The 27,315-nt window shown below is 50.3% G+C and overlaps 1 protein-coding gene across 1 annotated transcript in view; it reads right to left on the bottom strand.

The window, feature by feature from the left end:
• HIVEP3 (HIVEP zinc finger 3) overlaps positions 1 to 26,043 on the bottom strand; it is a 132,115-nt gene extending 106,072 nt beyond the window's left edge. The window contains exon 1 of the mRNA XM_036833782.1: positions 25,975 to 26,043. The gene's annotated coding sequence lies outside the window, so the exon portion shown is untranslated. The remainder of the gene's footprint in view (positions 1 to 25,974) is intronic.
• Positions 26,044 to 27,315: the final 1,272 nt, after the last annotated feature.

The following is a 27,315-nucleotide window of genomic DNA, read 5'->3' on the forward strand; positions in this document are numbered from 1 at the left end:
TGATAAAGGTTGAAATCAAAGAAATGGCAAAGGGACATCAATAGACAAAATGGTAACAAAAAGAATGCAAGAAAGTCAATATTAATATCAGTCAAAATGCAAAACTGTTAGAATAAATGGGGCATTTTATACTGCTAATGAGTCTGTTTCTCCAAGAAGACACAAAAATCATGAACCTTTACCGTCACCCCCTGTACAACAGAACCATAAAGTATACGAAATAACACATTTTTAGGACCACAAGGAGAAGGCAAAACAAACCAAAAACCCAGGAAAATCTTGAGATCTTGAGCTCATTACTCAAAATTGATGGTACATGTAACCTTATATAAGAAAAATATAGAGGATTTGAAGATAGTAAGCTTAACTTCATATATACTCAAGAAACAAAACACCTTTAATCTCAAATGTCTTTGTAGTAGACAACAAGAAAATCTCAAATTCCAACATGGATATCACAGGCTCAGTTTCTCAATACAGTAAAATTGGAAACTAACAAGTAGCAAAGAAACAACAAACAAACCCTCCCCCCCAAAAAAAACTCTGCACAGGACAATTTAAAAATGCTTTTCTTAATAAACTTGAGTCAAAGAGGACAGCAAACTGAAACTGTAGAATATTTATAAACGTACAACATTGAGAAACCTACTTAAAAAACCCGTGGAATATAACCAAAGCTGCATTTAGAGGAAAATACAAACCGTAAATGCTTTTATGATAAAAGAAGAAAGATTGAAACTAATGAATTAATAAGCATCTAACCTAAGAAGCTGAAAAGAATAAATAAACCAGAATAATCTAGAAGGAAGAAATGAATAAAGTTGAAAACAAAATGAATGAATGAGAAAAGTACAGCAACCGCAACAAAAGAAATTAGTTCTCTGACACAAACAACACGGACAAACCACTGGCTAATCTGACTAGCAGTGAATAGCAAAATCACAAATAAGCATTAAGAAAGGCATTGCAATCATGTATATTAACACTGTTTTAAATTTAAGAGAATGTGACACATAACTTGATGTCAGTGGATTTGAAAATTGATGATCTTCTAGAAAATCATAAATTGTAAAACTAAAGAAGAGGGAGAAAATCTGAATAGATCAATAACAAAAGAAGAAACAGAAAAGGCTACCAAAGATAGAATTCCAAATTAGTGAGAAAGAATGGATTACTTAAAGAGAGCTGTGACAACTGGCTGGTTGTATATTCATTTGACAAATATTTACTAAGTGCCTACTATATGTTAGGCACTATTCTGGGCACCGGATATGCAGCAATGAACAAAACAGAAGGGGTCCCTGCCTTTGTAGAGCTGAGGGTCTAGCCAGGGGAGATGAGCAGGAAACAAACATGCAGGTAAAATAAATGGCATGACAATAAAATGGGATACAGAGTGAGGGAGGGTGTAGAATTCTATTTTAAATAGAGTACATGTACCACACTTACAACAAAATTTATTTGAATTAGAGATATAAACAAAACATATAAGCAAATCCATGAAAACACCAAAACTGTTAGAATATCTACATAATTTAGTGTTGGAAAATAACGTTCAAAGCCTGAAGTAGATCTCAGTGCTCTTAAAGAAGAAGATTAATAAAATTGACTACATAAAAAAATTAAGCACTACATACAACAAAAGACCCCATTAACAGTTACAAAGCAAATGACAGACTAGATATGAATATCTGCAACATATATAAAACAGGGTCAATATCTATAACACATAAAAAGCACCCACAAAACAATAAGTAAAGATGCACAGCTAATGAAATGGAGAGGGGAAATAAACAGATCATTACTCAAGATATTACAATGTGTAATAAAGATGCAAAGATGCTTGCCCTCATTAATAATTAAAGGATATATGTTAAAAGTCAATATCACCTTTTCCCCGATTTGACTGGCAAAGACGAAAATGACTGCTACCATCCAGTGTTGGAGAGAAGGACTGACCAAAATTTATGTTGAACCAGCAGCTTCACAAGTGCACACACACAAATACACACACATCTTACACAACATACACACAGATGCACACACACACAATGGCTGCAGCATTATTTTTATCAGTGAATATGGAAACAACCTTAATACCCATCAGCAGGGAATTGGCCTAATAAGTAAATGATGATAAATCCACCCAATGGTATAATAATGGGACAATAACTTTTCTTAATTAGAAATAAATATATACTTCTACCAATAATAGAGATTTGTTGTGACTTTATCTATGTGTTGAATATTGGGTTCAACACTTCTCACAGTGACCTCCCTTACTTTTCACAGCCTGCTCGACGGAAGGCACTATTGCTGGTCCCATTTTCCACATGAGACTTAGTGAGGCTAAGAGACCTGACAGGTGGTGAACCTTGGTTCCTGTCTGACTCCGGAGCCTACACACTTAGCTGCTACACACACTTCCCCTCAATGGGACGGCGTGAGAAAAGGGGAAAAGCAACATCACAGACACACACATATCTGTGTAGCTTTTTTTTTTTTTAAACTTTGGGTTTATTTATTTATTTATTTATTTACTCATGGCTGCGCTGGGTCCTCGTTTCTGTGCGAGGGCTTTCTCCAATTGGGGCAAGCGGGGGCCACTCTTCATCGCGGTATGCGGGCCTCCCACCATCGCGGGCTCTCCCGTTGCAGAGCACATGCTCCAGACGCGCAGGCTCAGCAATTGTGGCTCACGGGCCCAGTCGCTCCGCGGCACGCGGGATCCTCCCAGGCCAGGGGTCGAACCCGCGTCCCCTGCATTGGCAGGCAGACTCTCAACCACCGTGCCACCAGGGAAGCCCTCTGTGTAGCTTTTAATGCCACAAAGGACCTGCAGGATTAAGTAGTCAGCACATCCTAGGGGTGGGACTGTGCAGTGAGTGGGGTTCAGAGCATGCATTTTCTTCTTTATACATTTCTATACTGTTCTTCTTCTTCTTTTTTTTTTTACAATAAGCATGTATCACTTTTAGAATTTAAAAGTTTCAATTTTAAAATGATATAAAACTGTCTTGTGTTTAGAAAGCAGCTGAACATGGAAGGCCCACTAGGGCAAGAGGGGCCCATCTGCAAGGTGGCATCTACCCAGGGCAGGAAGGACCAGGGCCAGCTCCTCTGCAGGCCCCACCCAAAACCACAAGGAGGGAGGCCCGTCCTCTCCCCTCCCCACCCTCCTTGTGGAACCAAAGCATCACAGCACGGCCTCCGCTGGCAGGTGGAGGGCGCCTCACATCCGGCCTGGGCACTGGGGTGGCATCACTGCAGGGGAAGTTCAGCTGATGAAGGGTTAAAGAAAAACCCCGGATGCCTGCAGGGGCCAGCCTCACTGGGTCACAACACAGTGGCTTTCTAAGCGCTGGCAGGGGAGCCTGGGGGCTTGGGTTTCCAGCAAGGGGCCTCACACCCTGATCCCAGAGAAAGTAGACAAGGCCCGCTCTGAGGCCACGGCTGCCCTCCTGACACACAGACTGTCCCTCCACTGTGAATGGGACATCTGCAGATGGGGTTGGTACACGGATAAGCTGAGTCTGATCTGCTTGGGGCAGGGAATTGTGGGACGGATCTTTCTCATTTTTATTTTTATTTCTGTTACGGTGGTCTGTAAACCAATAAGAAAACACAAAAATCCAAGACACCAGGACTCACATGGCAGAATCACATGGAATAATCTCGGGGGATCACGTGGGGCTACTTAGCAATTGGGAGGGGAAATGGGGAGAATTACTGCCTCATTTACCTAACACCAGGGAAGCAGCACAGGAAAGCACAGAGAGACAGCCCTGATATCACAGGAACTTGGTTTCAGACCCTCGTTTCACCTATTAATAGCTGTGCGACCTCAGCTAAATTACTTGACCTCTCTGAGCCTCTTTCCTCATGAGTAAAAAGTGAAGAACATCACCCCTCCCTGGGTTTGTTGTGAGGACTGGATGAGACAAAGTGTGTGAGAGATGCAATGTGGACCCAGCATACAAAAGGCACTCAATTAATGCCTGTGCTCTTCTTCAGTTACAGTGGGAGACCATCCAAGTCGTCCTCCCTCTGTCCACTTCTCCTCTTTCTGGATCCCGTTTTGGGGTTGGCTCTGCAAGGTTTCCCGCCTCCTTCCCTGTGGTAGGCTTCGGGCTCTCCCTTTCCTGGGATGCGCTCCTTTGCCTCACGTTTCTGCATTTCAGGCTGAGAACACTGCCACAAGCACTGGACAGCTCACGGGCTGCTTCTGGATCCTTCCTGGTTCCTCGCCCCATTCTCCAGACAAGAAGCTGCTCTCTCCCGTGGAGTAGTGAGTGAGGTGTCCCAAACAAGAAAAATGAGCAGAGAGGCAGTGGAGCTCAGAGCCTTTGATATGGACAGGACATACTTTGAGAAGACCTGGGAAATGTTTTCCAGTAAAAGCAGAGTTTTTAAAAATAGGGGATGGTGATATATTTCCATTTGTATTGAGGACAGAAAAAGAGGAACTTCAAGTGCAGGGTAATGGATTCCGTTTAGTGATAGGCAAGAATATCTGGTCTCACAAACTCTATATGGGGATTAGCAGGAGAAACATCCATGGTTTTAAGACACTGCAGGGAAGGGGGGAGGGAGGCCCTGAATGCACATAGAGGGCACCCAGCCCAGGAGTCTAAGAGAATAAAGAGTGGCAGGAAGAGAAAGTGCAGATGAAACCCCAGGGCCTGCACGTGAGGTTGAGGTGCTGACAGCTGCCACGGGTAGAAGGGTAGAGGAGTTGTTTCCTGCCATACCAGGCCACACCTAGTGATGGCCCCCTCTCACCGGAAATCTCCTGCAGCCGGGTGCAATAAATAGCCCACTGGACTGGTCCACCTTTGAGGTCCAGCTGCATCCAGCCACCTTGGACAAGACACTCCCTGTCACTGGGCTAGACCCCAGGGTGCAAAGGTGAAGAAGTGCTGGCCCCTGCCACAGGGTGTTCTCGATCAAGTAGGGAAGACGGGCCAGAAAATCAGTGGTTACCTCCCTTCCTCCCAAGGATCCCCAGACTCAGGCTGTTTCCCCACAAGAAGGCTCATCACATCTCCCCAGTTTGTAGAGGCATAAGGGAGGGGTAGGGAAGGAAACCCACATTTGTTGAGTGCCTACCATGTGCCAGTGTTGTCCTTCTATTATCTCATTGTCACACTGATGCTACCATCTGACAGCTGAGGAAACAGAGATGTGGACAGCCTTGCACAGCAGAAGGAGAGCCCCAGGCTTTAGTGTTAGATAAAACCAGGCACCATTGGTCTCTGTTGCTGTGTGGCTTCAGGCAAGTCACTTAACACTTCAAGTCTCAGTCTTCTCATCTCTAAAATGGGAGCAACAGTGCAGAGCTCGGGTCGGTGTAAGAATTAAATAATACAGAGTCAACTTTCCAGAAAATGGCCTTCTCCTCTTCCTCTTTTGGTTATTTCTGATCTTTTAGCTTTACTTATATTTACAATGATTTTGTGTGCTAAAATAAGAAGATTTCAGATCCCATAACAAGACTGATGCAACTTATTGACAGGGAGGGCACGGGGGAAAAAAAAAAAGCAGGTTGAAGCCCTGGGAGACACTGGGGACTGCAAAACCTCAACCACTGGTCCGCAGAGGGGAGGGGCCCCAATCAAGGCCTTCGGAGGAGACTGAGAACCAGGGTGTGTGTTTGGAGCAAGAATTGCTTTCTGCACCCACATGGCTACCTCCTTAGCTAAGAGGGGAAGCCTGATGACCCCGGGCCCTCCAGGGATCCAGCCACGCTTCTGGTCTAGATCGCCACCTGTCCAGTGCTGCTGCCTTCCTCCCCCACCAGCTCAGAGCCTCAGGCAGACAGAAAAGGCTGTGCCAAAGGAAACTGTTTGCTACAGAGCTCTCTGGGTCTGCTCTGCTGTTCTTCCTTTTTTTGGACTTTGTAGCTGTTTGAGTGGGTACCTTTTTCCATAGAAAGTTTCCATTGCATCAGTTATTTACATTGTCACCTCCTATATGTAGGCTGTTTCGAATCGGTGAACCAATCAGGCCCAGAGGGGCCCCCACTGCTTATTGGGGTGAAGAGCACCAGGGTCAGCCCTCAGAGCCAGACAGCCCCACCATTCCGGGGGGAGTCTGACAGGTGGGAGAAACCGTTCCAACCTTGGCAGGGCCACCTTTCATCTGCTCTGTCCCCTTGGGAAGCCATTTCTAGGGTGGAAGTTAAGAGGACAGGCCCCTGGGTTCGAATCTCTGCCTCTTCCGCTTCCTAGCTGTGTGACCTGCCTAGGCAGGTTATTTACCTAACATCTCTGGTTGCGGTAAACTAATTTGTAAAATGGGAATAACAGTAGCACCCGCATGGCTGGACTTGGGGAGACTCAGTTCATCCACATAAAGTGCTTAGAACAGTGGCTGGCCTAAAGCCTCAATAAACGTCAATAAATATGGATAGAGGCCTCTTTTTCCATCACCCTTGCTAAGACCTCAGTAGTCATCCTCTCCTCTGGACCAGTACATAGCAGCGTCTGAAAGGTCACCCTCTCCACTAGGCCAGATAAACTGACACTCAGCTCTCACCACGCCCCTCCCTGTACCAAATTCTTCAGTGGTTCTTCCTGGAGAGTAAAGTCTACACTTGAGATCTCCTCTACTAATAGCCAGGCTGCCTCTGACATCAATGCTCCCCTATAGAACCCCTGCTCCTGCCAAACTACCATGCTCACAGTTGGCCTGCTTCTGTGCACTTTTGCCTGTCTGGAATGCTCTTCTCCATTTCACTGTGGCCAAATCCAACCACATCCACCCATGTGAGCCCAGCTCATATGCCACCTCCTCCATGAAGCCCTCCATGCCCTCCCCTCTCTGGCCAGAAATGATCTCTCATTTACAGCACGTGGTCTCTTTATTGTGGCCTTTCCCTTTTCTCCCCTGTATATGTGGAACATAATACTTATGCAAATGTTTGTCAGCATCACAGACAAACCACATGACCTTTGAGGACAGGACTAGGATGTGTGTGACACATCTCTGTGTCACTCACAGAGCTTTGAGTATAATTCACGACAATGAACAAGGGGATAAACTCTGAGTTCTCTCAGTTGACCACGCCTGAGCGTAGGTATGTTGGTGAAGATGAGTCAACAGCCCCAGAGCATCCACATGTTCTCAGCTCTCCTTGAGGGAACCAGCAGATGGGGTGTCAGTCAGGACCTCAAGGGGCTCACAGCTCCAGCCCAGCCCTGGCTCCACTGCTGTCCCAGGTAAGCAGCCCACCGCCCAGGGTGGAACGCTGAACCTCAGCATAGGTGTCTTGCAAAGCATCCGAGGCATCCTGAGAAGTCCAGGAGCTGTGGCTGACTGCTCCCTTTCCTGCACCCCCTACGTTCCATGTGTCCCCAGGTTCTCAGTGAATCGGCTCCGTAAGAGTCTCTCAAGCCCCTGGACTCCTGTCCACCCACCGCCACTGGGCCCACTCTCCCCGCCACGCAGGGCGATGTTTCTGCATCTCAGAGTAAGCAAGTATCACGGTGCGCCATAACCACTTCCAGTGCTTGCTGACCGCCCTTAGAAATCCAGGTTCCTTAAGTGGGTGTCAGAGCCTCTTCCCCATACGGCCACCGTGACCTTCCAGATTCACCCATCGCCTGACACTCTTCCTTACTCCTTGCTCTTCAGCTACCTAATACCTGGACACGCCACCTTCTTCCCAGGTTCCAAACCCTTCTTCAGGAAGATCCTCCCTCCTCTCTCTGCCAGGCGAACTCCCACCCATTCTTTGAAAGCTCGGTCCTGGTAGTTCCTCCTTCTCCCCTAGCCCCTCCACCATCCAGGGACCGGGCTGGAACCCCCTTCTCTCTTGCTCCTGACCCTCCAGCCAGAGCTCTGCTGCAACACCGACCCCACCACACTGTGATAGTTATCTTCCTGTGTGTCTGTCTTCCCCACAGACGGCGAGCGCCTTTGGGGAAAGAACAACGTGTACCGTCTGTGTACCTCCGGTGCTTGTTAGCACAGTGCTTGGCGTGCGGAGTGAATGAGTGATGAGTAACAGCCAGTAAACACACCCCCACTGGCCTGCCTTCCAGGGTGTTGCCCCTGACATCACCACATTCAGGAACTCACTTTCCAGGACAAGCAACATGTCACTCTGCCAAACCAGCAGGTCCATGGTCCCCAACATCACCCTTTGTGCAGCAGCCTAGGACCCCAAACAGCCTGAGGCTTACCTTTGTGGCAGATGTACATCCTGGGAACCCGGAGATGGGCTGAGGCTTCGGGCGGTTCCAGGAGGAGGGGAATCTGAAGGGCGTTCTGCCTCTGGCCACTCGGAACCAAGACCTTCCATGCTGTTGCTTCCCTCCTGCCCATCCTGCTCACCCCCTGTCCGGACTGTGCCCACCTTCCTATCCTCTTACTCTCACCGGGGTCACCCTCCTGTTTCCCTGACAGGTTGTCTCTACCTACTATTCTTTAAATAGCTAAATTCCCAGAATATGGGACAGGGTGTGGGGTGGCACAGGAGGTGGGCAGGACCCCAGCTCTGCCATTAACCAGCCATGTGACCAAAGAAAAATCATGTTCTCCTCTAGCCCTCAGTTTCCCCTTCTGTCAAACCAGAGACTAGAACAAGCCCATCTCTAAGGACCCCTTCTCTTTTAACTCCTTGCCAAGGAGTTGATTTATTTACCAGTCAGAATAATTCTTCCTTATTTTAAAAAAAACAAACAGAGTACCACGTGTCTTTCTGTGCTCCTCCTGAAAGCCAGGATGGACCTCTCACTAAGGAAATATGTTAGATGGCCTTTTTTTTTTTTTCAAGAATAATTTAAATCTTTATAATTAAGTTTTCAACTTACTGCAACTCTACAATGCATTCTTTTTTTTTTTAAACATCTTTATTGGAGTATAATTGCTTTATAATGTTGTGTTAGTTTCTGCTGTATAACAAAGTGAATCAGCTATACATATACATATATCCCCATATCCCCTCCCTCTTGCATCTCCCTTCCACCCTCCCTATCCCTCCCCTGTAGGTGATCACAAAGCACCGAGCTGATCTCCCTGTGCTATGTAGCTGCTTCCCACTAGCTATCTGTTTTACATTTGGTAGTGTATCTATGTCCATGCCACTCTCTCACTTCGTCCCAGCTTACCCTTCCCCTTCCCCGTGTCCTCAAGTCCATTCTCTACATCTGCGTCTTTATTCCTGTCCTGCCCCTAGGTTCTTCTGAACCTTTTTTTTTTTTTAGATTCCATATATATGTGTTAGCATACGGTATTTGTTTTTCTCTTTCTGACTTACTTCACTCTGTATGACAGACTCTAGGTCCATCCACCTCACTACAAATAACTCAATTTCGTTTCTTTTTATGGCTGAGTAATATTCCATTGTATATATATGCCACATCTTCTTTATCTATTCAGTTAGATGGCCTTTTGATTCTTGAAGGAATGCCCTCATTTGGTGGCAATTTCTGTGTCCTCATAAACCAGAGACTTAAAACGCCCTTGCACACACTGGACCTTCTTTTCAAATTTAACAGTTGGGTGAGATAGGTCTTTCTCACTCTTGTCTTACAGATAAAGTGAGGTTCAGGGAGGTGAGGGGCTTGTTAAAGTCCCCCAACTAGTGTGTGGGAGGGGTGCTGCTGGCCCCCAGGACATCACACCACGGCTGCCCAGGAGCTGGCCTTGCCTGACAGACAGGCAAGATACTTTAGTAAAGCAACACCCACCTCCCCATGCTTTTCCACACGCTTTCTCCATGCCTGTGGAAACATCCAGAGATGCGCAGGGTGCAAAGCCATGCAGTGCGCTGGTGGCAGGGAGACACCTAATTCCTAGAAGCCAGACTCCTTCCAGGCCCACCATTCTAGAAAATAGGTGATGCTGAGAGCTGGACTTTGTCCAGGCAGAGAAGCTTTTATTTCTGAAGATTCCAGCCTATTCTGCCATCACAGGACTCCTTGCCTTTGAACCCTGTCCAGGACAACAGGAGCTCTGCCCCCCAAGAGAGGGCAATGCCTCATTCCTCCTGGTCTCCCAGGCCCTTCTGGCTGCAGGGCTCCTCCTCTGAGACTCCCAGTGAGGGCTGACTGCATGTGATCTGACTATCAAACAGGGAAGGAAAGGAGGTGAGGGCCCAGAGCCCTGGAGAAGAAGGAACAAGGGCTGCAATTCTGGGCCCTCCTTCCAGCCTGTTTTTTTAAACACAATGATGGTGGTTAAAACCAGTACTCATGATTTTGTACTGGTACTTTAAGGATATACTAGTCCTGTCTTCCAAATTATACTGTAACCTCCTTAATGGAGGCCCCACGGTAGGACTGCTACATGCACTTGTGCAGTGCACAACCTGCACAACCATTCACAGCCCATGACTTCCAACCCCTGGATAGCATTCATCATCGTTGTAATTAAAGAACTAACTGCCTCATTACTTATTCTTTCCTCACAGAATATAAATTCTCAGGGGAGGACCAGACCTTGCTTGCCTTGTTCCCAAACTGAAGCCCAGCCCCTAGCACACTATTAACACAGAATAAGCACTCCATAAATATATGCTGGAGTAATAAAGTCATTCAGCCACTCACTCATGCATTTAATTGGAAGAAGAGCGGACCTGCCCTGGAGCTGAAGGGGAGAGACCTGGGTTCTGGTCCCAGCTCTACCGCCAGCCCCCCATGTGCCCTGGAGCAAGGCATTCCACTCTCTAGGCCTCAGTTTCCTCGTCTATTAAGGGAGTGTGGGGTTAGACTTCCCTACCACGTTTGCGTGACGCTAAGGGTGAGGACCTCCTGAAATTTTGCACCCTGGGCACCTCACTCGCCTCACCCACATCCCAGCCCTGGTTCTCCACATTTTCTCTAGGCTTCCCCAGGTCTAGGCATGCGGGAAGTGTCTAAAGCAAAGGGAGAAGGGCTCCAGGCAGGGTGGTGACATATGCCACAGTGGGAAGAGGAGCTATTACTTCTGGACTCAGCTCTGGGAGAGAAAAGTAATACTGACAGCCACGCTCACCCGGACAGCAGTGTTGTCAAAGGCTTTCACACCAATCCTGTTTCCCTCCAGCCTCTCCATGAGGAAGGAGGGACGTGATCAGCCGAGGGCTGGAGTTACCGGGTGCCACAGCCAGGACCGAACCCCAGGCACCCTGTGTTCAAGTCCAGGCCCTTTCAGCACACAGCACAGAGCGTGGCTCCGACCAGTTGGGAGCACAACCGGCTTCAACAGGCAGAAGTCACTAATTCCTCCCCTAGGTTCTGGCAATGCCCAGCGAGTGGCTGGTGCGGGGGAGGGGTGTGGGAGTAGGGGCAGCAGCGTGCTGGTGGCTAAAGCAGACAACGTAAGGTCCCCAAGTGACAAGCCCCAGGAGTGGCACCAAGTGTCAGAGGAATGAGAAGTCACTTAGAGCGGACAGGACAGGAAGCCTGGAGGAAACAGAGGGGACAGTCACTTGCCCACTCAGAGAGCAAGCTGGCCAGAGGGGACCTGTGTCCAGAGTGAGGCAACAGGCAATGATCAGACCTCAGGGAAACAAAAGATCGTGGCTGCAGCTTTCCTCTCTGCGGACCTCTCCCCATGATAGTCTCAGCCTCCCCGGTCACTGCCTGCTGCTGCTGCTGTAACATACAACCATCAAACGCAGTGGCTTAAAACAACGCAAACGCGTTCTCTTACAGTTCTGGAGGTCACAAGTCTGAAACGGGTCACTGGGCAATAATCAAGGTGCTGGCAGGGCTCTGTTTCTTCTGGAGGTTCTAGGGAGAGTCCATTCCCTCACCATTTCCAGCTTCTTGGGGCTGCCTGCATTCCTGGGCTCACGGCCCCCTCCTCCATCCTCAAAGACAGCCACGGCAGTGGAGCCTCCCTCACATCACATCCCTGACAATAAGTCTCCTTCCCCTTCCACATCTAAAGCCCTTTGTGATTGCACGGGGCTCAAGTGGACAATCCAGGATAATCTCCCTATTTAAAAGTCAGCTAGGGACTTCCCTGGTGACACAGCGGTTAAGAATCTGCCTGCCAATGCAGGGGACATGGGTTCGAGCCCTGGTCCGGGAAGATCCCACATGCCGCGGAGCAACTGAGCCCGTGTGCCACAACTACTGCCACTCTAGAGCCTGTGCTCTAGAGCCCACGAGCCACAACTACTGAGCCCACATGCCACAACTACTGAAGCCCGCATGCCTGGAGCCCATGCCCCACAACAAGAGAAGCCACCGCAATGAGAAGCCCGCGCACCGCAACGAAGAGTAGCCCCCGCTCGCTGCAACTAGAGAAAACCCGCGCGCAGCAACGAACACCCGAAACAGCCATAAATAAATAAATAAATAAATTTATTTAAAAAAAAATTCAGCTAATTAGCAACCATAATTCCGTCTGCAATCTTAATTCCTCTTTGCCATGTAATGTATTCACAGGTTCTAGGAATGAGGATGGGGACGTCTTCTGAAGGCCGTTTTTCTGCCTACCTACCACGCTGCACAGAACACACCTCCCCCAAATACAGCTCCAGGAGAAAGGCAGCCCAGGCAGAGAGAGAAGGAGATGGGGGTGGGGTGGGGAGCCGGGGCGGGCAGACACACACTCTCACCCTGCCAGCAGCAGTGGCGGCAGCTTCCTGGCTGGCTGCTTAGTGTACATCACTCTTGAAAAACTCGTCATGTTTCCACACTGAACTGGGCACGTGCAGTTTCCACAGTGACTGCGGGAACAGGAGCAGAGCCAGAAATAGTCCCACTGAGCTGGAAAACATCCCCTCCTCGGTGCCACTCACTCTCTCACTCTCACTGTCCCCAGCCCTGTGGCACTGTGGGCACGGGAGGTTCCAGCCGGTCCCTGCAGTGCCCCAACCTTTCCTTCTCTGACCTCTCGCCACCAGCACTGGGATCCACTGGGCACCCCCGTGGCTTGAAGCCCATGATGCTCTGATCTTGCCCCGCCCTTGGGCCTCTGGGATGTGACCGGGCCCTGCCCTGAGGCAGCAGGTCCCACAGAAGGAAGCAGCCAGAGGCCCACTCACACCAGCTCAGCTGTGCCCCACCCTGCCTCTGCTCCAGGTGAGCCCTGCCAGCCTGTTCGGCATTCCCACTCTGGGACTCCCACCTGGGAATCTCGGTCGAAACCATGCCCCTCACCCCACCAGGGAGTTTCTCTCTTAGAAGATCTCACCCCCTGCAGGGGCTAAAAAATTTGCTGAAATATACAGACCCACAAATATCCGGGCCTCACCGTCCACAGCACTCTCTCATACGACGTGGTGTTTCTAGGGCCCTGGGAAATCTCTGCCATGACTGTTAACTTCTCATGTTTTACAGCCTATCCCATCAAAGGAAAACAAGAGTCACCATACCTTCTATTGATACATGCAAGGCACTGTGCTAAGTATTTTGCATGCACTAGTTCATTTCATCCTCACCTCAACTGCTATGGTCCCCACTTCACAGGGAAGAAACGGAGACTCAAAGAAGGGAAACAACTTGCCAGGGTCACACAGCCAGAACGTGGTAGGGCCCGGACGGGAGCCCGAGGTGCTAGACCCCAAGGCTAGGCTGTAGCCACCTGTCATGTTGGGGGGCGGGGTGGCCGGAGGACGCACACAGATGGCCCACGCTAATGCTAAATGAGATGTTCCAAATTGCCTCCTGGAAAGCTCTGAGCCACTCCAGGCATCTCCAGTTTTGTCTCTCTGTACACACTGTACAAGATTTTATTGCGGCCACAAAGAAGTGAGAACTTTCCAAAGAAGTTTGGAAATCACCGACCGTAGCCAACCCTATCCTGTACTGACGACAAGCCCGAGGCTCAGGAATAGACGTGACTCGCCCAGCAGCAGGGCAGGCCTCCGTGCCGGAACCGGAGAGCTCTGCCCATTTCTCCTGGTCCTCGAGGGAACGTCCATGTTCCACCATTCAGCCCTTTGCGTCTCTTGGCACAGAATTTAGAACCAGATGTGGTGTGAGTCGTGGCCCCTGCTTTGACAGCGCTGCAGACTTGCCGGCTTGGCGGTGGGAACGTGGTCTCCGTGTCCTCGTCTGTGAAGCAGGGTGTGTGTGGATGCACGAGGGCAGGCACAGGCCAGCTGTGAATCCACTGGGATGGAGAACAACAGCTCTCAGCCCTGAGCCACTGTGACCAGAGACGGCAAGAGCCCTACACTGAGAACCGAAAGGCTCACACCAAGTCCCGGTTTTGCTACTCGCCACTGTGGATCCTGAGCCACCCGTTTGACTTCTCTGAGTCTTTCTCTTGGAGACGAAAATGTCTCCGTAAGGGGTCCGTATGAGTTTGAAATGAGGTAACACTTGGAAGTGCTGGAGGCCCTAGCATCCCCTCAGGGTTGGAATCCAGGCTGATGCTACAGCTGTGGGTAGGGCCCAGGAATATGCATTATCCGTCCCCTCCCCCACCCCCGACCCAGAATTCCACTGCAGGTTGTCAACAGACCACACTTTGAGAAATCACTCTAGAAAATGCTCAGTATGTGTTTGTAAAAGAGACGAATCCGTGAACATCTGTTGAGCTGCACATGGCTGCTGGAAGACATGGGCTGAAGGAAATAAGTAATTTTCTCCAAATACACTTCCTGTGAAGCCCAAACGATGGGAACTGGGTTGAGGCTTCTAGGACTGGGAGAATGATGCAATAACAGCTCCCTTCCCAGGGGAGCAGACATGAGCTCCACCTGTCAGACTGGGAGAGACCTGGCTGGAAGGTCATGCCCGGGGCCTCAAGGTCAAACGTTGGGTGGGGTGTTCCAGGGAGCCCCCTGGGGACTAGTTCCAGAACCCGTTCTCTTCGGCATCTCCATGCAGACAAGAAAAAAAAGAACTGAAAATATGCTCATTAAATCTGCATCTGGCACCCAATTTGGCAGGGTTGCCAAAATTCTGTAAGACTAGAATTAAATTAGCAAATTGGAAGTGAAATGATTTTAAGCAGACATGATGGAATTCATCAAAGCCAGGTGGAAGCTAGTGGGGGAAGGGACCCAGGAAAGCCCACACACCCGCCCGGGAGTGGGAAAGCCTGGCCGTGAGCGGAAACAGAAAAGAAACAAACCAGTGAGCAGACCTGACCCAAATGATAAGATTCACCCTTGGAATGTGCTTGGTGACAAAGCCGGCCCCACGCTGGGAGGTGGTGAGAGGCTCCTTCTGGGAGACAGGAGGTGTGGCCGGCAGCAACCAGTGAAGGAAGGCAGCCTTTTACAAGGAGACCAAGAAGAAAGGACCCAGGGAACGGCTGGGAAATGAAACAGGGTGGGTTCCCCAGACCAGGGGCTCCATGAGGGCAGGCACTGGGGTGGTGCACACAGCGCCTGGTGTGCTGTCCAGCTTGTGATCACCATTGCGTGTTTACTGAGCTCGCGGTCTGGGGAAAACACCGGGATGGACTCAGAGGGGCAGGGTGGCCCAGAGTCTATGGAGGGAGGGCCAAGAGGACAGAAGCATTTATTGGGTACTTAGTAAGCATCAGGCACTGTGTTAGATGTTTGCCAAGCATGATCTCATTTCATCTTCTCAATAATCCTGTGCTATAAAGATTAGTCTTTGCTCTTCATTTCCTTGGGCTTTCTTTTTTGTTTTCTTTGTTTAAAAATATATTTTTTTAAAAACACAGAAGTATTTAAAGGAAAATGTGGACCAGTCCCCCTTCACCCTCCCAATTTCTACTCCCCAGCTGAAACTACCACTAACAGTTCCCTGGTATTTTCTCATGCTCTTTTCATGAACACAGAAACACATCTACACGTGCACACACATATATAACTGTTTGTTTCTGTATAAAAATGGGATCAGATTAAACATAACGCACAGAAACCTCTTTCCAGTTAAAAGTATGTTGTAAATGTCCTCCCATGTCAGGACCTATAGATTCACTTCTTTCTTTTTAAATGGCCGTAAAGTATTCCACGGTACAAATTCACCATAATTTTCTAAAGCGCCGTCCCTGATGTACATTGAGGTCATTTTTAAGCTCTCTCAACTGCAAACAACACTGCAAGGGAACACCCTTATATGTGTGTGTGTGTGTGTGTGTGTGTGTGTGTGTGTGTGTGTATCTTTGTGTACATGTGTGTTTCCATAGCTGGTGAATTTCGGGATCAGGGCAGGTATGTGCCTTTATCATTTTCATTGATACCAGTTTAGGCTCACAAGTCCCCTTGACCCTTGCCAGCACTAGATTGTCTCTATTTTTTCACATTTTTGCCTTCTAGAAGCATTTTTATTTATCATCCTTTGTTTTTTAGTACCTAGAGCATTAGTCATATGTTTATGAGCCATTTTCACTTCTCTGAACTACCTGTTTACATCTTTGCACACTTTTTTCAACTTGGTTGTTTTTTCAGTTGGTTGATGGAATTCTCATCCTAAGAATAACAACACATAGCTTCCTATGCACGAGGCACTGCTCTAGGCTCCCCGCAAGTTTCACAGCATTGAATCAAAACCCCAAGAGGGAAGTGGGAGCGTCAATCCATGTTTACGGCCGAGCAAAGAGAGGCTCGGAGACTTCAAATGACGTCTGAGGTCACACATGTCTGATGAGGGACAGGCCAGAGTCTGAGGGCCTCGCTGAACCAACCGTTTCATCCTCAAATGAGATATCTGAAAAGCTCCCTCTCCCCGACATCTAACCTATAGAGAAAGAAAATTCCTTCCTTAAATTTTCCCTCTTTCTGTTACTTATCCTTTACTTTATTTGTGGAGTCTAAGTACACATTGATATAATATGCCAGGTAGGAAACTGAAGTTCAGTTTCTAACAGAGGCAATCAGAAAATGGAATTGGACCCTGTACCTTAGACGGGACACGGACATGTTGGGAACATGCCTGGAGGAGTGAGAAGTAGGATTTGGGTGGGGGCAGAATTTACGCATGGGAGTAAAGAGTCAGGGGACATGGAGGCTGAGGTGGGACCCCGGCTGGGAAGGGGCTGGCAGGCAGTTTCCAAAGGTCAGGTCGGCAGTTTTCAGGACTCTCCCCTGGGGGCAACATGGGGTGAGAAAGTCTGGTACCAGGGAGTGGGGTGAGGATTAGCTTAGCTAGAAATCGTCATGTAGTCAAAGAGCGATCTCACCTAGCCTGGCATGTCCAATGACCTGGCACTGGGAGCAGTAAAGATGCTCGTCTTACAGGGTGACAAACACACCTGTGTTTGTGGAAGTGCTGGGGATCCCTTGTGTGAAAACCACACCTGACAGAGGCCAAATTTGGGGCTTCAGTGGCATTTTTAATGAGGTTCTTTTTTAGCTCCCAAAACACCAATGTCGCACGAGGGTTTCTGGGTTAGAGACCCACCACCGAGCTGTCACATGGCTTGGCTACCCTCATCTCAGGGAACACACGCAGTACTTCAGTCTCCCTTGGACACAGTACACAACGGAGGGGGAAGGGTCATCTGCGTGCCATTTGCCATTTTTCTTCTGAGAAAAGGGCAGTCAAGTTAACAAAATAGGAAAAAAAAATGTGGGAAACTGACTTGCTAAAATGAACATGCAGAAACAAGTTTAAGAGTCACAATTTAGCATTCATTTTGGGGTTTTTTTTTTTCAGCTTTGACCTCAGATAACTTTAGTGTTTCCCAAAATGTTTCTGTAGAGCACTCTAGTTCAGCGATCTTATATATGTATACATCTTCCTTATACAGACACACACACACGTATATAAAATCTATTCCTTATATGTACATATATAAGTATATATATAAAACCGTATGTGTATATATATGAGTTCTCTGATCAATCAAGCTTGGAAAACTGCACACAGAGCACTTTTATTTTCTCCCTGTAACACATCTTTCCATCCATGGCACTTGTGCTCTAGAAAACACACTATGGGAAAGGCTGGACTTCTTTATTTCACAAGATCAGAGCCTGCTTAAAATAAAGTCTATCTTGGAGTGGCTGCCCTACTCTTTTAAACATTAGATGCTTTCTAACAGACTCGTGGTGATGGTTTCCTGTCCATTTGAGCATCTTCTGCCTGTCCTATATTTCAGGGCTACACCAACCAAATGCCCACATGCCAAGGAACAAGCCCTCTGGAAACCGTTAGGAGACCAGGTCACCCAGACAGGCTAAGCTGTGTCTCCCGGGCAGTTGCACAGTGAGGCTGGACCAATCACTTGCTCTGGACTCAGTGGTTTTCAGCTGGAGGGACTGATCCCCAGCCCGCTTGCTTTGTGAGTAGGAAATCACGGCAAGGAAGCCCTTGACCCTGCTCTCTTTCCTTCATTCCAGGAGACACCGTTCCCTGGCCCTGATGTTTTCTACCATAAGAGAAAACCGGCGTTACACCTTCCCTCTCTGATTCTGTTCTCACCACCTCCCGCCACTCTTTCACTGCCAATAGTCACCCCGATTCATAGAGTCACATGAGGCAGCCCTACAAATAAAACTAGGTTTCCATCTGTCTGCTGCAGCATCAAGTGAGAATGAGTTGGTGACCTTTCATCACATATAAAGGGCATACTTGGTATAGCCTAAAATATAGGTTATACGGTATACGAGAAGTTCACCTGGAGGCAGCCTCCGGGGGAGATACCTCTTCCATTCCTCTTCCAGCGTGGTTACAGGCATTGGTTTATAATTTTGCTCCTTCTCACACAGGTAACTCTAGGGATGACTAGTAGCAGCAGGGATTCAATTACCTGATGACCCATTATGACTCTCCTCATTAACCTGGAGGAGGCTGGCGAGTCGGAGTGTATGTGGATTTATTCATTTATTTTTGGATAAATTTTTCACTTTGGAATAATCCTATATTGACAGCAAAATTGCAAAGATGGAAGAGAGTTCCCATACACCCTTCACCCACCTTCCTTTAACGTTAACACCTTCCATATCCAAGGTACTTCTGTCAAGTGGAAATTGACACTCATACATTACTATTAACTCAACTACAGACTTTATTCATATTTTCACCAGTTTTTCCACTAACGTCCATTTTCTGTGCCAGGATCCCATATTGCATTTAGTCATCATATCCTCTTAGTCTATGGATTTATTTTTGTTTTCAAAAAAATAAATATCATCCTCTGCTGCATGCAAGGTGGTATGCTGGGTGCCCAGCTGCCCCGCAGGGAGAAACACAGACCTCATGGGTGGCAGAGTCTGGGTTTGAATGTTCACTTTGTCCCTCACTTGGGATATGGTCCTGGGCTTGTCACTCCATATATAGATTTCTCAGGTTCCACATCTGCAACATGGAGATGATACCTTTACCTTGTTAGAGGACTGAATAAGACAGTCTATGTGGACAGGCGTTTTGAAGGTTTAAAGATCCATTCACTTAAGAGTCGTATCCAGCTCACTGATATTATCATTAATGCGGGTGTAACGATGATCATGAATTAGACTTGGTATCCTGTATCTAAAGCAGGATGGCCCAGAGACTGAGCTGCCTGACTGAGCTGACCATTTCAGCCTCAAATGAGATCTTTCCAAAGGCTCTCAGGTACACCATAGAGAAAGACAACTCTGCTTAAATTAGTGTATTCATTTCTATACTTCCTTCAAGGCTCTGCTCAAATGTCACTTTAGTGATAACTTCTCTGACCATCCTACATACAAGAGCCCCCGTATCCTTCCCCTGGCATTCTCTGAACTTCTTACCCTACTTGCTTCTCCTCCATGGCACTTAACCCATTTGACGTATTACACATTTATGAGCTCCTTTGTTCATGATATGCCTCTCTCTGCTAGTCTATAAGCTCCAGGAGAGCACTGACTGTTGTCTGTTTTGTTCACTGCTGCATCCCTGTGCCTAGAATTTGGGAAGTATTCAACAGACGTTCAGTAAATGACTGGATTCCCAGTGTCACTCTGCAACCTCTTGCCTCCATCCCGATCCTCTGAAAACAAATTCTTCCCATCCAAACACACTATTGAATTCAAATGAGAGAAAAGCTATTTGTGAAGCAGGTGGCTTTGAGCCTTCTGGGTCTTCTTTAAGGGAGAAAAAAGGAGTGATGCCCTTCTTTTAATTTAATTTCATGCTATTAATGTCCCTTCATCTGCCTCCCCTCCCATGAGCAGCTCTGCCAATTAGAAACCACAGTCTCTTCTTTGTCCAGAGTCTGTCTGCTAGCTTCTCCACAGGATCAATTCCAGTAGAGCCCAGGCTAGAAAAAACTGGTGAAACCCCCATACCCCACCAGCCCGCTTCATTATTGAGGCTACTCAGTGTGCACATCAAAGGCCCATGGGCTTCTCAGGGCAGGAAGATGCCAGGGGATCTGGAAGACTGGCCTCAGTGAGGACACTGAGATTCAGAGAGGGGAGGGAACTGGCAATTGACACACAGTGACCTGGTGGCAGGTCCTGGACAGAACCCAGGACTCCTGGCTCTGCATCCTGGCCCTGATTCCTCTTGGGCTGGAACCACCTCCCCAGGCCCACTTTTCACCAAGGGACATGTGCTTATTTCCTTGAGCTCCGGGATGGCTGTCTGCCTGCCCCTGCCCATTCCCGGGGACCTGATGGTCTTGGGCAGCAGTGGGTAGAGGTCACGTTCCAAAAGCAGCAAAGCACAGGACAGTAAAGAGCCAGACAGAAAGGAAATGGGGGTCACATTTACTGACAGACAGGTACTCTTTATCACCATCTCACCTCACACTCACAGTGCCCTACGACAAAGGTGCCATAACCACATTAGATAAGTGAGGAAAAGGAAACGCAGAGAAGCTGAAAAATGCAGCAACTCACAGAGCAAGTGCAAGGCAGAGCCAGCAGCAGAGTGGAGTTCCTCCCGGTTCCGAAGCCCTGTCCTCTGCCCGCCTGCTCTAGTAGAGACTCTAAAACCTCGACAGCACTCCAGAGAGGGGTGGGGCCTCAAAACACCAAGATCTGCCTCTGGTGAAGTAGCCAGAACAATCCCATTCTACAGATGAGGAAACTGACATCTGGAGAGGAAATGCAACTTGTCTACGCCACATGGCTAGTGAGTGGCTAGACTCTGAGTTTCGCGAGGATGCAGGCGCGCTCCTAGTGCTTAGCCCCGCGCTGAGCCCACGGAAGGGCTCCACCCACTGCCGAAGAATCAATGAATGAATGACAGAGTAGGTTAGAAGTGCAACGTCCTGTGACTCCCACAAGCCCACGTGCTTGCCTCTCAACTGCCTCCACATAGTGACCTCAGGAACGGGAGACCAGGCTGACGTAGGTGAGCACAGCCCGAACTCAACACTGACCTTCAAACCCCACGTCCCCCTCTCTGAGCCCATGGATCTGTCAGAGGTGTGGAGAGTGAGGCCAGCCCTGGTTCCCACGCAGCCCGCAGCTCCCCACCAGAGCCGGAACTGAGCAACGAAGAGGTGTGGGAAGATGGCGGAGCTGGTAATTCTTTGACCCAAGGACTGGTGTTTACAATATGGAGTGGACTCTCTTCTCAAAAGTCTGGTGTTTGGAGCAAATTGGTCTATTTTTATTGAACCCTTTAGTAGCAACCAGTTCACAAATACTGCAGTTGTTTTATTATTATAATTCATTTTTCATAATAATAACTGAAACTATTGTTTCCTGTTCACCTACTACGTGCCAGGCACAGATATCTCATAAGATATCTGACATAGATGGTCTCCTGTAATCCACCCAACCACCCTGTAGGGAAGAGTGAGCATTCCATATTACAGATGAGGAAACTGAGGCTTGGGAGAGGTAAAGGAACTTGGCCAAGGTACATGCTAGAAAGCAGGAGATGCAAACTCAGGTTTGTGGGGCTCCACAGCTCGTGCTCCTCCCACATGGCTGATGTGAGGTGGGGACAAAGGGGTTAGAGCCACAGCTAAGGAGGCAGATGGAGGGCCTGCCAGACTTCCCCGGCAACTAGCTGGCCAGGCTTCTCATCCCCAGGCTGAACTTCTAGCACCAGGGGGCTTCTCCACATGCCTAGATGCCATCCCTAGAAGCTCTGAATCAGACAGTGGGGGTAGAACTAGGAACTCTTCCGTTACAAGCCCTCAGGTAACAGGAAAGGACACTCTTGGTTAAACCACTGCTCTCAACTCTCCTCAGGAGGTCATTCTTTCACATCTACATGCTCTTCCAGAAGGTTCCAACATGTTTCTTAACATATTCGTTGAATGTTTTACAAAGGATATCATGCCTCAGAACCCGAGACCTTACAATTTTAGGATTCTCAACAAAGCAACAATAATTCTGATCATCTACAGATGGGGTGTGACGGTCTGTCTTTATTAACCATGACAATTATTCCCAAACAGCGTGATGTTTATGAAAAGGACTTGGGAGCCCAAAGTCCTGGGTTAGTCCTTTACTAGCTGTGCAACCTTAGGCAAATCAATTCAACAGCATAGTTATTCAAAGCTCTGTGCTGGGAAGAATGAAGATACAGGAGTGGACCAGAAAAGCCACAGTGCTCTTAGCTCTGGGTTCCTCATCTGTAAAATGGGAACCAACAGCTACCAAGTGCCTACGATGGCATGCCAGGCCCTGACATGCTGATTCTCACTTCACAGCCCCAGGGCTTCAGGAAGTAGGCTCTCCTGTGTACTGCTCTGCAGCTGAGGAAGCAGGGATTCGGGGGTGAAGCGGCTTGGGGTGAGCCTGCAGCAGCACGTGGCAGTATCTGAGGTCTCTCTGCCCACCGCCGCCATCCCCCCCTTCTTAACCCTCCCTCACTTGGCAGATGAGTCCACAGGAGAGAGTGCTCTGCAGCCCATCAGGAACCACACAAATGTATGACATCATGGTTATTAATAATGGAAGCGGCACAACTAATTCACGATCCCTCCAGATGGACCACCTGAACTGTTGTGAATCTCCTGCACACAGAGCATCAGATTCTATTATGGCAGAGCTGGGAGGGGTCTTAGGAGCCCAACCCTTTCCTCATTTATAGGGGTGGGGTTGGACAAGATGGGGAGGCAGCCCTCTTAGATAGCCGAGGCAGCCCTACACCCCGAAGCCCGGGATGGACCAAGTTTGGTTTTGTGATTGTACCACGAAGACAATCAGGTCCCAGACCAGATACCAGCCAATGCCCCCTTCAAAGGTGCTGGCAAGGGAATCAGCAGTGGCCCCAAGTGTGGCCTCTCCACGGACCCTCAGCCCTGCTCCTTCCTGCAGTGGGGCCTTTGTACCTGCTGTTCTTCTGCTTGGAATACTCCTTTCCCAGATCTTGGCATGGCTATCACTTTTTTTATGGTTCAGGTCTCAGGATAAATGCCAACTCCTCCGAGAGGATGCCCTAGGGCCGTCTTCCGGCTTCCCCTGTTCCTCCCTGACACTCTCCATCACACTGCCTTGTTGGAGTTTCTTCATGGTGTGTATCACCAGTGAGCATTACCTTGTCCATTATGATTCATTCTCTCTTCCCACTGGAATGCAAGCATTGCCTTAAAAAGGTGCCTAGGTTCCAGCAGGCACTCAGCAAACATGCTCAGCGAATCCACCTGGATGTCTGCCTGGGTCATGGGCATCCTAGCAGCCAGTAGTCCCTCACTCGCTCACTCACTCACTCATTCAATAAATGCTTATTGAACGTCTCCTCTGTGCCAGGCATACTCCTAGGAGCTGGGGATTCCAATCCAACTAATGAGACCAAGCCCTTGCCCTAACCGAGCTTTGAGAGTTGATTAAAACAAACGACACAAGAGAAGCCAGAGTTGTTTCAATCATATCATGTGTGACCAGACAATAGCTGACGGAAAAAAGGTGGGGGGATAAGTATGGCAGAAAATGGGAGAAATGGGAAAACACTGGGGAAATGCAAACATCAGACTGGCCCTGCCAGGGCCTCCCACGTGCTCAATACTCATCTTGGGGAGCTGGTGCCAGGCACACGCCCCCAGCTCTAGGGACATGAGAAAAAGGGGACGTGCCCATTGCCACTAGTGCCTCCTGGCTGCAGCCTAGAGCACACAGGATGGCTATGTGTGTGAGTGTGTACAGGAGTGGCTATGTGCATGTACAGAGACAGGTGTGTGCATGTGTAGGAGTGTGTGTGCGGGTGTAGGGGCACAGGTGTGAATGAGTATACAGGGTCGAGTGTGTGAGCATGGGTGAGAGCGTAGGGAGATAGGGATTTGTGTTTGGAAGTTGACGTGTGAGTGTGTAGGAGTGCATGCGTGTGTGTGTGTGTGTGTGTGTGTGTGGACTCTGGTGCCATTACTCTTCACCACAACCTCCACATCTGGTAGAACTTTACATACTAAAGTCTCCCTCCACCCCCAACAAATGACGCATAGTAGGTACCTGATCATCATTGAATCCATTTAAATCTTTATGTTTGCCAAATGTATTCTGCAGGGTGTCCACATAAAGCAGCAGAAGAGAACTGTCAACTTCTGGATGTAACCGAATGGGATGAGAGCACTGGATGAGGAGTCTGGGTTCTGGTCCCTGCTTTACCACTAACTACCGGGTGATCTTGGGCCACTGTTTAGCTGTGATCTCAGATAAGGAACTCAACTCCTCTGGGCCTCTGCTTACTCTTCATTCAAGAAGGCAAGTAGAACTTAGCAACTGGATGACACCACATCATGTCTATTGGTAGCTCCAGAAGCACTGTTTCCTGGGAGAACAAGCATGTGTAACCCGAAAAGGGCTACAGGGTCAACCAGGGAAATGCTGGGTTTGACAATGTTAAACGGGTTTTTTTTTATTGCAGTACTTCTCAAAGCCTTTAATTTGCCAATATGGATTATGATTGGCCAGAAGGGTTAGAGAGAGCTTGCAGAATTTGCCAGACTTACTAGGATAGGGAAATCTTACTCGTAGCACAGCTTTGAGAACTAATGTTTCACAGAACATACTTTGGGGAATCTGCTAGCAGGCACACGGGACACTTGTTAATGCCCCCTTTCTTGCAGATGACAGAACAGAAGTGGCGTTCAGTCTCCCTAAATCACAGAGCAGAGCCATGGCAGATACCAGCCCAGAATCATCCAAACCACAGGAACTGGCATGTGCACAGGGCTCTATATCTACAGAACATTTTCACTTATATGATCTCAATTTTCCCTGACAACATTCCTCTGAGGACCCTCATCCCCATTTTCCAGATGATAAAATGCAGCCCGAAAGATATTAAGGAATCTGCCCAGAGCCACTAAATGATGGACCCATTACTTGCCTTTATCATTTTTCCCTATGACCTTGATCAAGTCGTCAATAACGACATACTATATTTTACAGATAAGCAACTGTAGCCACTTCACAGAGCCCCCTGCCAGATGTCGAGGCGGACACACCTGCACCTGTTCTGCAGCAGCCACCACTGCTGTCCGGGATCCCAGGTAGCCTGCACTGGTTGAGAGGGGAGGGGAGGGTGCTCAGAGAAATGCCCATGGAGTGAGAGCCGCTCTGGAAACACCCAGGCTGGGAGGCCGGGACTAGCTCCCTGCCAGTCGCCACACCCTCCTGACCATGCCAGGTACATCCCCCTCGGCAATATCCCCGGTGCCAGGTGCCACTCTGCAAGGGGGCAAGAGGGGCCAGATCAATGCTAGTTTAACTCACTCCCAGTAAACCCGAGGAGCCCAAGGCCGGTCTGCTGTGACAGTCTGAAACTGCCACCGCCTCCAGGGCGAAGCGTGGCTAGGGCTGCCAAAGTCATTCGGCAGTTCCCACCGGGGTGCTTTGTCCCGCCTTGTCCGGCAGTGCGAGGCCCAGGAGGCGCGGCGGGGTGCGGGTCTGCTCGGGGCACAGGGGCCGAGTGAGGCTGTACCAGGCACGAGTGTGCGAGAGAAGTGTGAACGCGGGAACGCTGGTGTCACCCCGGGGCGGTGACAGAAGTAGCGTCTGGGAAACGCAGGCGGAGAGCGCGTGCACCAGGCAACCCCAGGCTGCGGAGGAGTCCCGGAGGTCCGGGGAGTTGGCCCGACGCGCTCCTGCACGCGCGCCCGCGCCCAGCCCTCTCCCACCCGCCGCGCTCCGAAGGGTGATCCCGCTGCCGGCCGGCAGGGCTGCTGGCGCGCTTGGCGGTGCCGGCTCCCTGCTGCCAGGCCGCGGCGGGGCGCGGGGCGCTGGCGCTCCCTGCTTACCTGCGGGCGGCCGCGACTCCGCGGCTCCGGGCTGGGCTGCGCCGGGCTGGTCTGGGCTGCGCTGGGCTGCGCGCCCTGCCTCCGCGCGGCTCAGCAGCGCCCGCTCGCTCGGCTCCGCCCGGCTCGGCTCCGCCCGGCGGTGCCCGGGGCGCTCGCTGGCGGCCCACGCGGCGCGGGGTGGGCGCGGGGCGGGCTGGCGGGCGGGCGCCGGCGGCGGGCGCGGCTCTGGGCCGCCCCGCGGCCGCTTGGAAGCTCCTTATTTGGGCAGTGATGTCAGGGGAAGTCGCAGGGGCAGGACCACCCACTTCTTTCCATTCACTCCCCAGAGTTTCCTGTCGCCGAGCCCGGGGGACCCCGGCGCCCGCGCGGGGCGCCTCTCCGGCCGGCTCGGCCTCGGCGTGCCCGGCTTCGCTGCCCGCCGCTTGGGGTCCCCGGGCGGCCGGGTCCCGGCGGGCGGGCGGCCGCCGGGGAGGGTCTGCGTCTGGGGAATCCCCGGCTCCCGGAGGCCGCAGGGAGGGTCTGCGAGGCGGCCTCCGCGGTGACAGGCCGTGTCACTCCGGGCGCCGCCCCTCCCTCCGCGCCCGCCCCGGCTCCCGCGCTGTCATTTCCTCCCGGGCCCTCCGGGAAGGGCAGTCAGGGAAGCCCCGGTCGCTGCCGCCGCCGCCGCCGCTGCCGCCGCGCGGGGCCCCTACTCTGCAGCAGCCGGCCCGGCGGGCGTCCATCGTCGTTCCCACAGTGCGCGGTCCCCGCCTTGCTCTCGTGTGCCAGCCCCGCTCCGGGAAGCCCGCGCCTCCCAAGGCGGGAATATACCTTCAGGAGCGCTGGGCGGGGCAGGCCTGGCCGGGCTCCCTGGGCTCCAGCCTCAGGGAGAGGGTGGGGCCACCCCGGGGCTCCCCAACGGCCTGACTTTGCCAGAAGCTACCGGATCCCAGGGTTTGGGACCTGAGCACATTGGTCCCTGCTTTGGCCAGCTCCCAGCTGGGACCCCCACGGGGCTGCTTCCCGAGGGAGCGAACGGCCGGGGCCTGGAGACCTCACCAGGATCTGTATTTTACAGATGCGGCACCCTGAGGTTCTGACTTGTCAGGTGATTCACCCGAGGTCAACTCTCTGCTGGACAGGGGCTGACCCTGGCTACGCCAGCCTGGCCTCTGCTGGCTGGGAACAACGTCAGGAGGTTCTGGGGCCTGGGGCCAAAGTCAGGACGAGAGTGAGGCAAGCTGAGTGCCCAGGTTGCCAGCTGAAGGAGGCACTCCTCTCCCAGGTCACAGAAGTTCAAGTACCCACAGGGTGACTGACCACTAAGCTGACCAGGGGCTTCCACAGAGGCCTCGGAGGCCC

Source organism: Balaenoptera musculus, chromosome 1 (assembly GCF_009873245.2).
Source record: "Balaenoptera musculus isolate JJ_BM4_2016_0621 chromosome 1, mBalMus1.pri.v3, whole genome shotgun sequence".
In the NCBI taxonomy this organism is placed as follows: domain Eukaryota; kingdom Metazoa; phylum Chordata; class Mammalia; order Artiodactyla; family Balaenopteridae; genus Balaenoptera; species Balaenoptera musculus.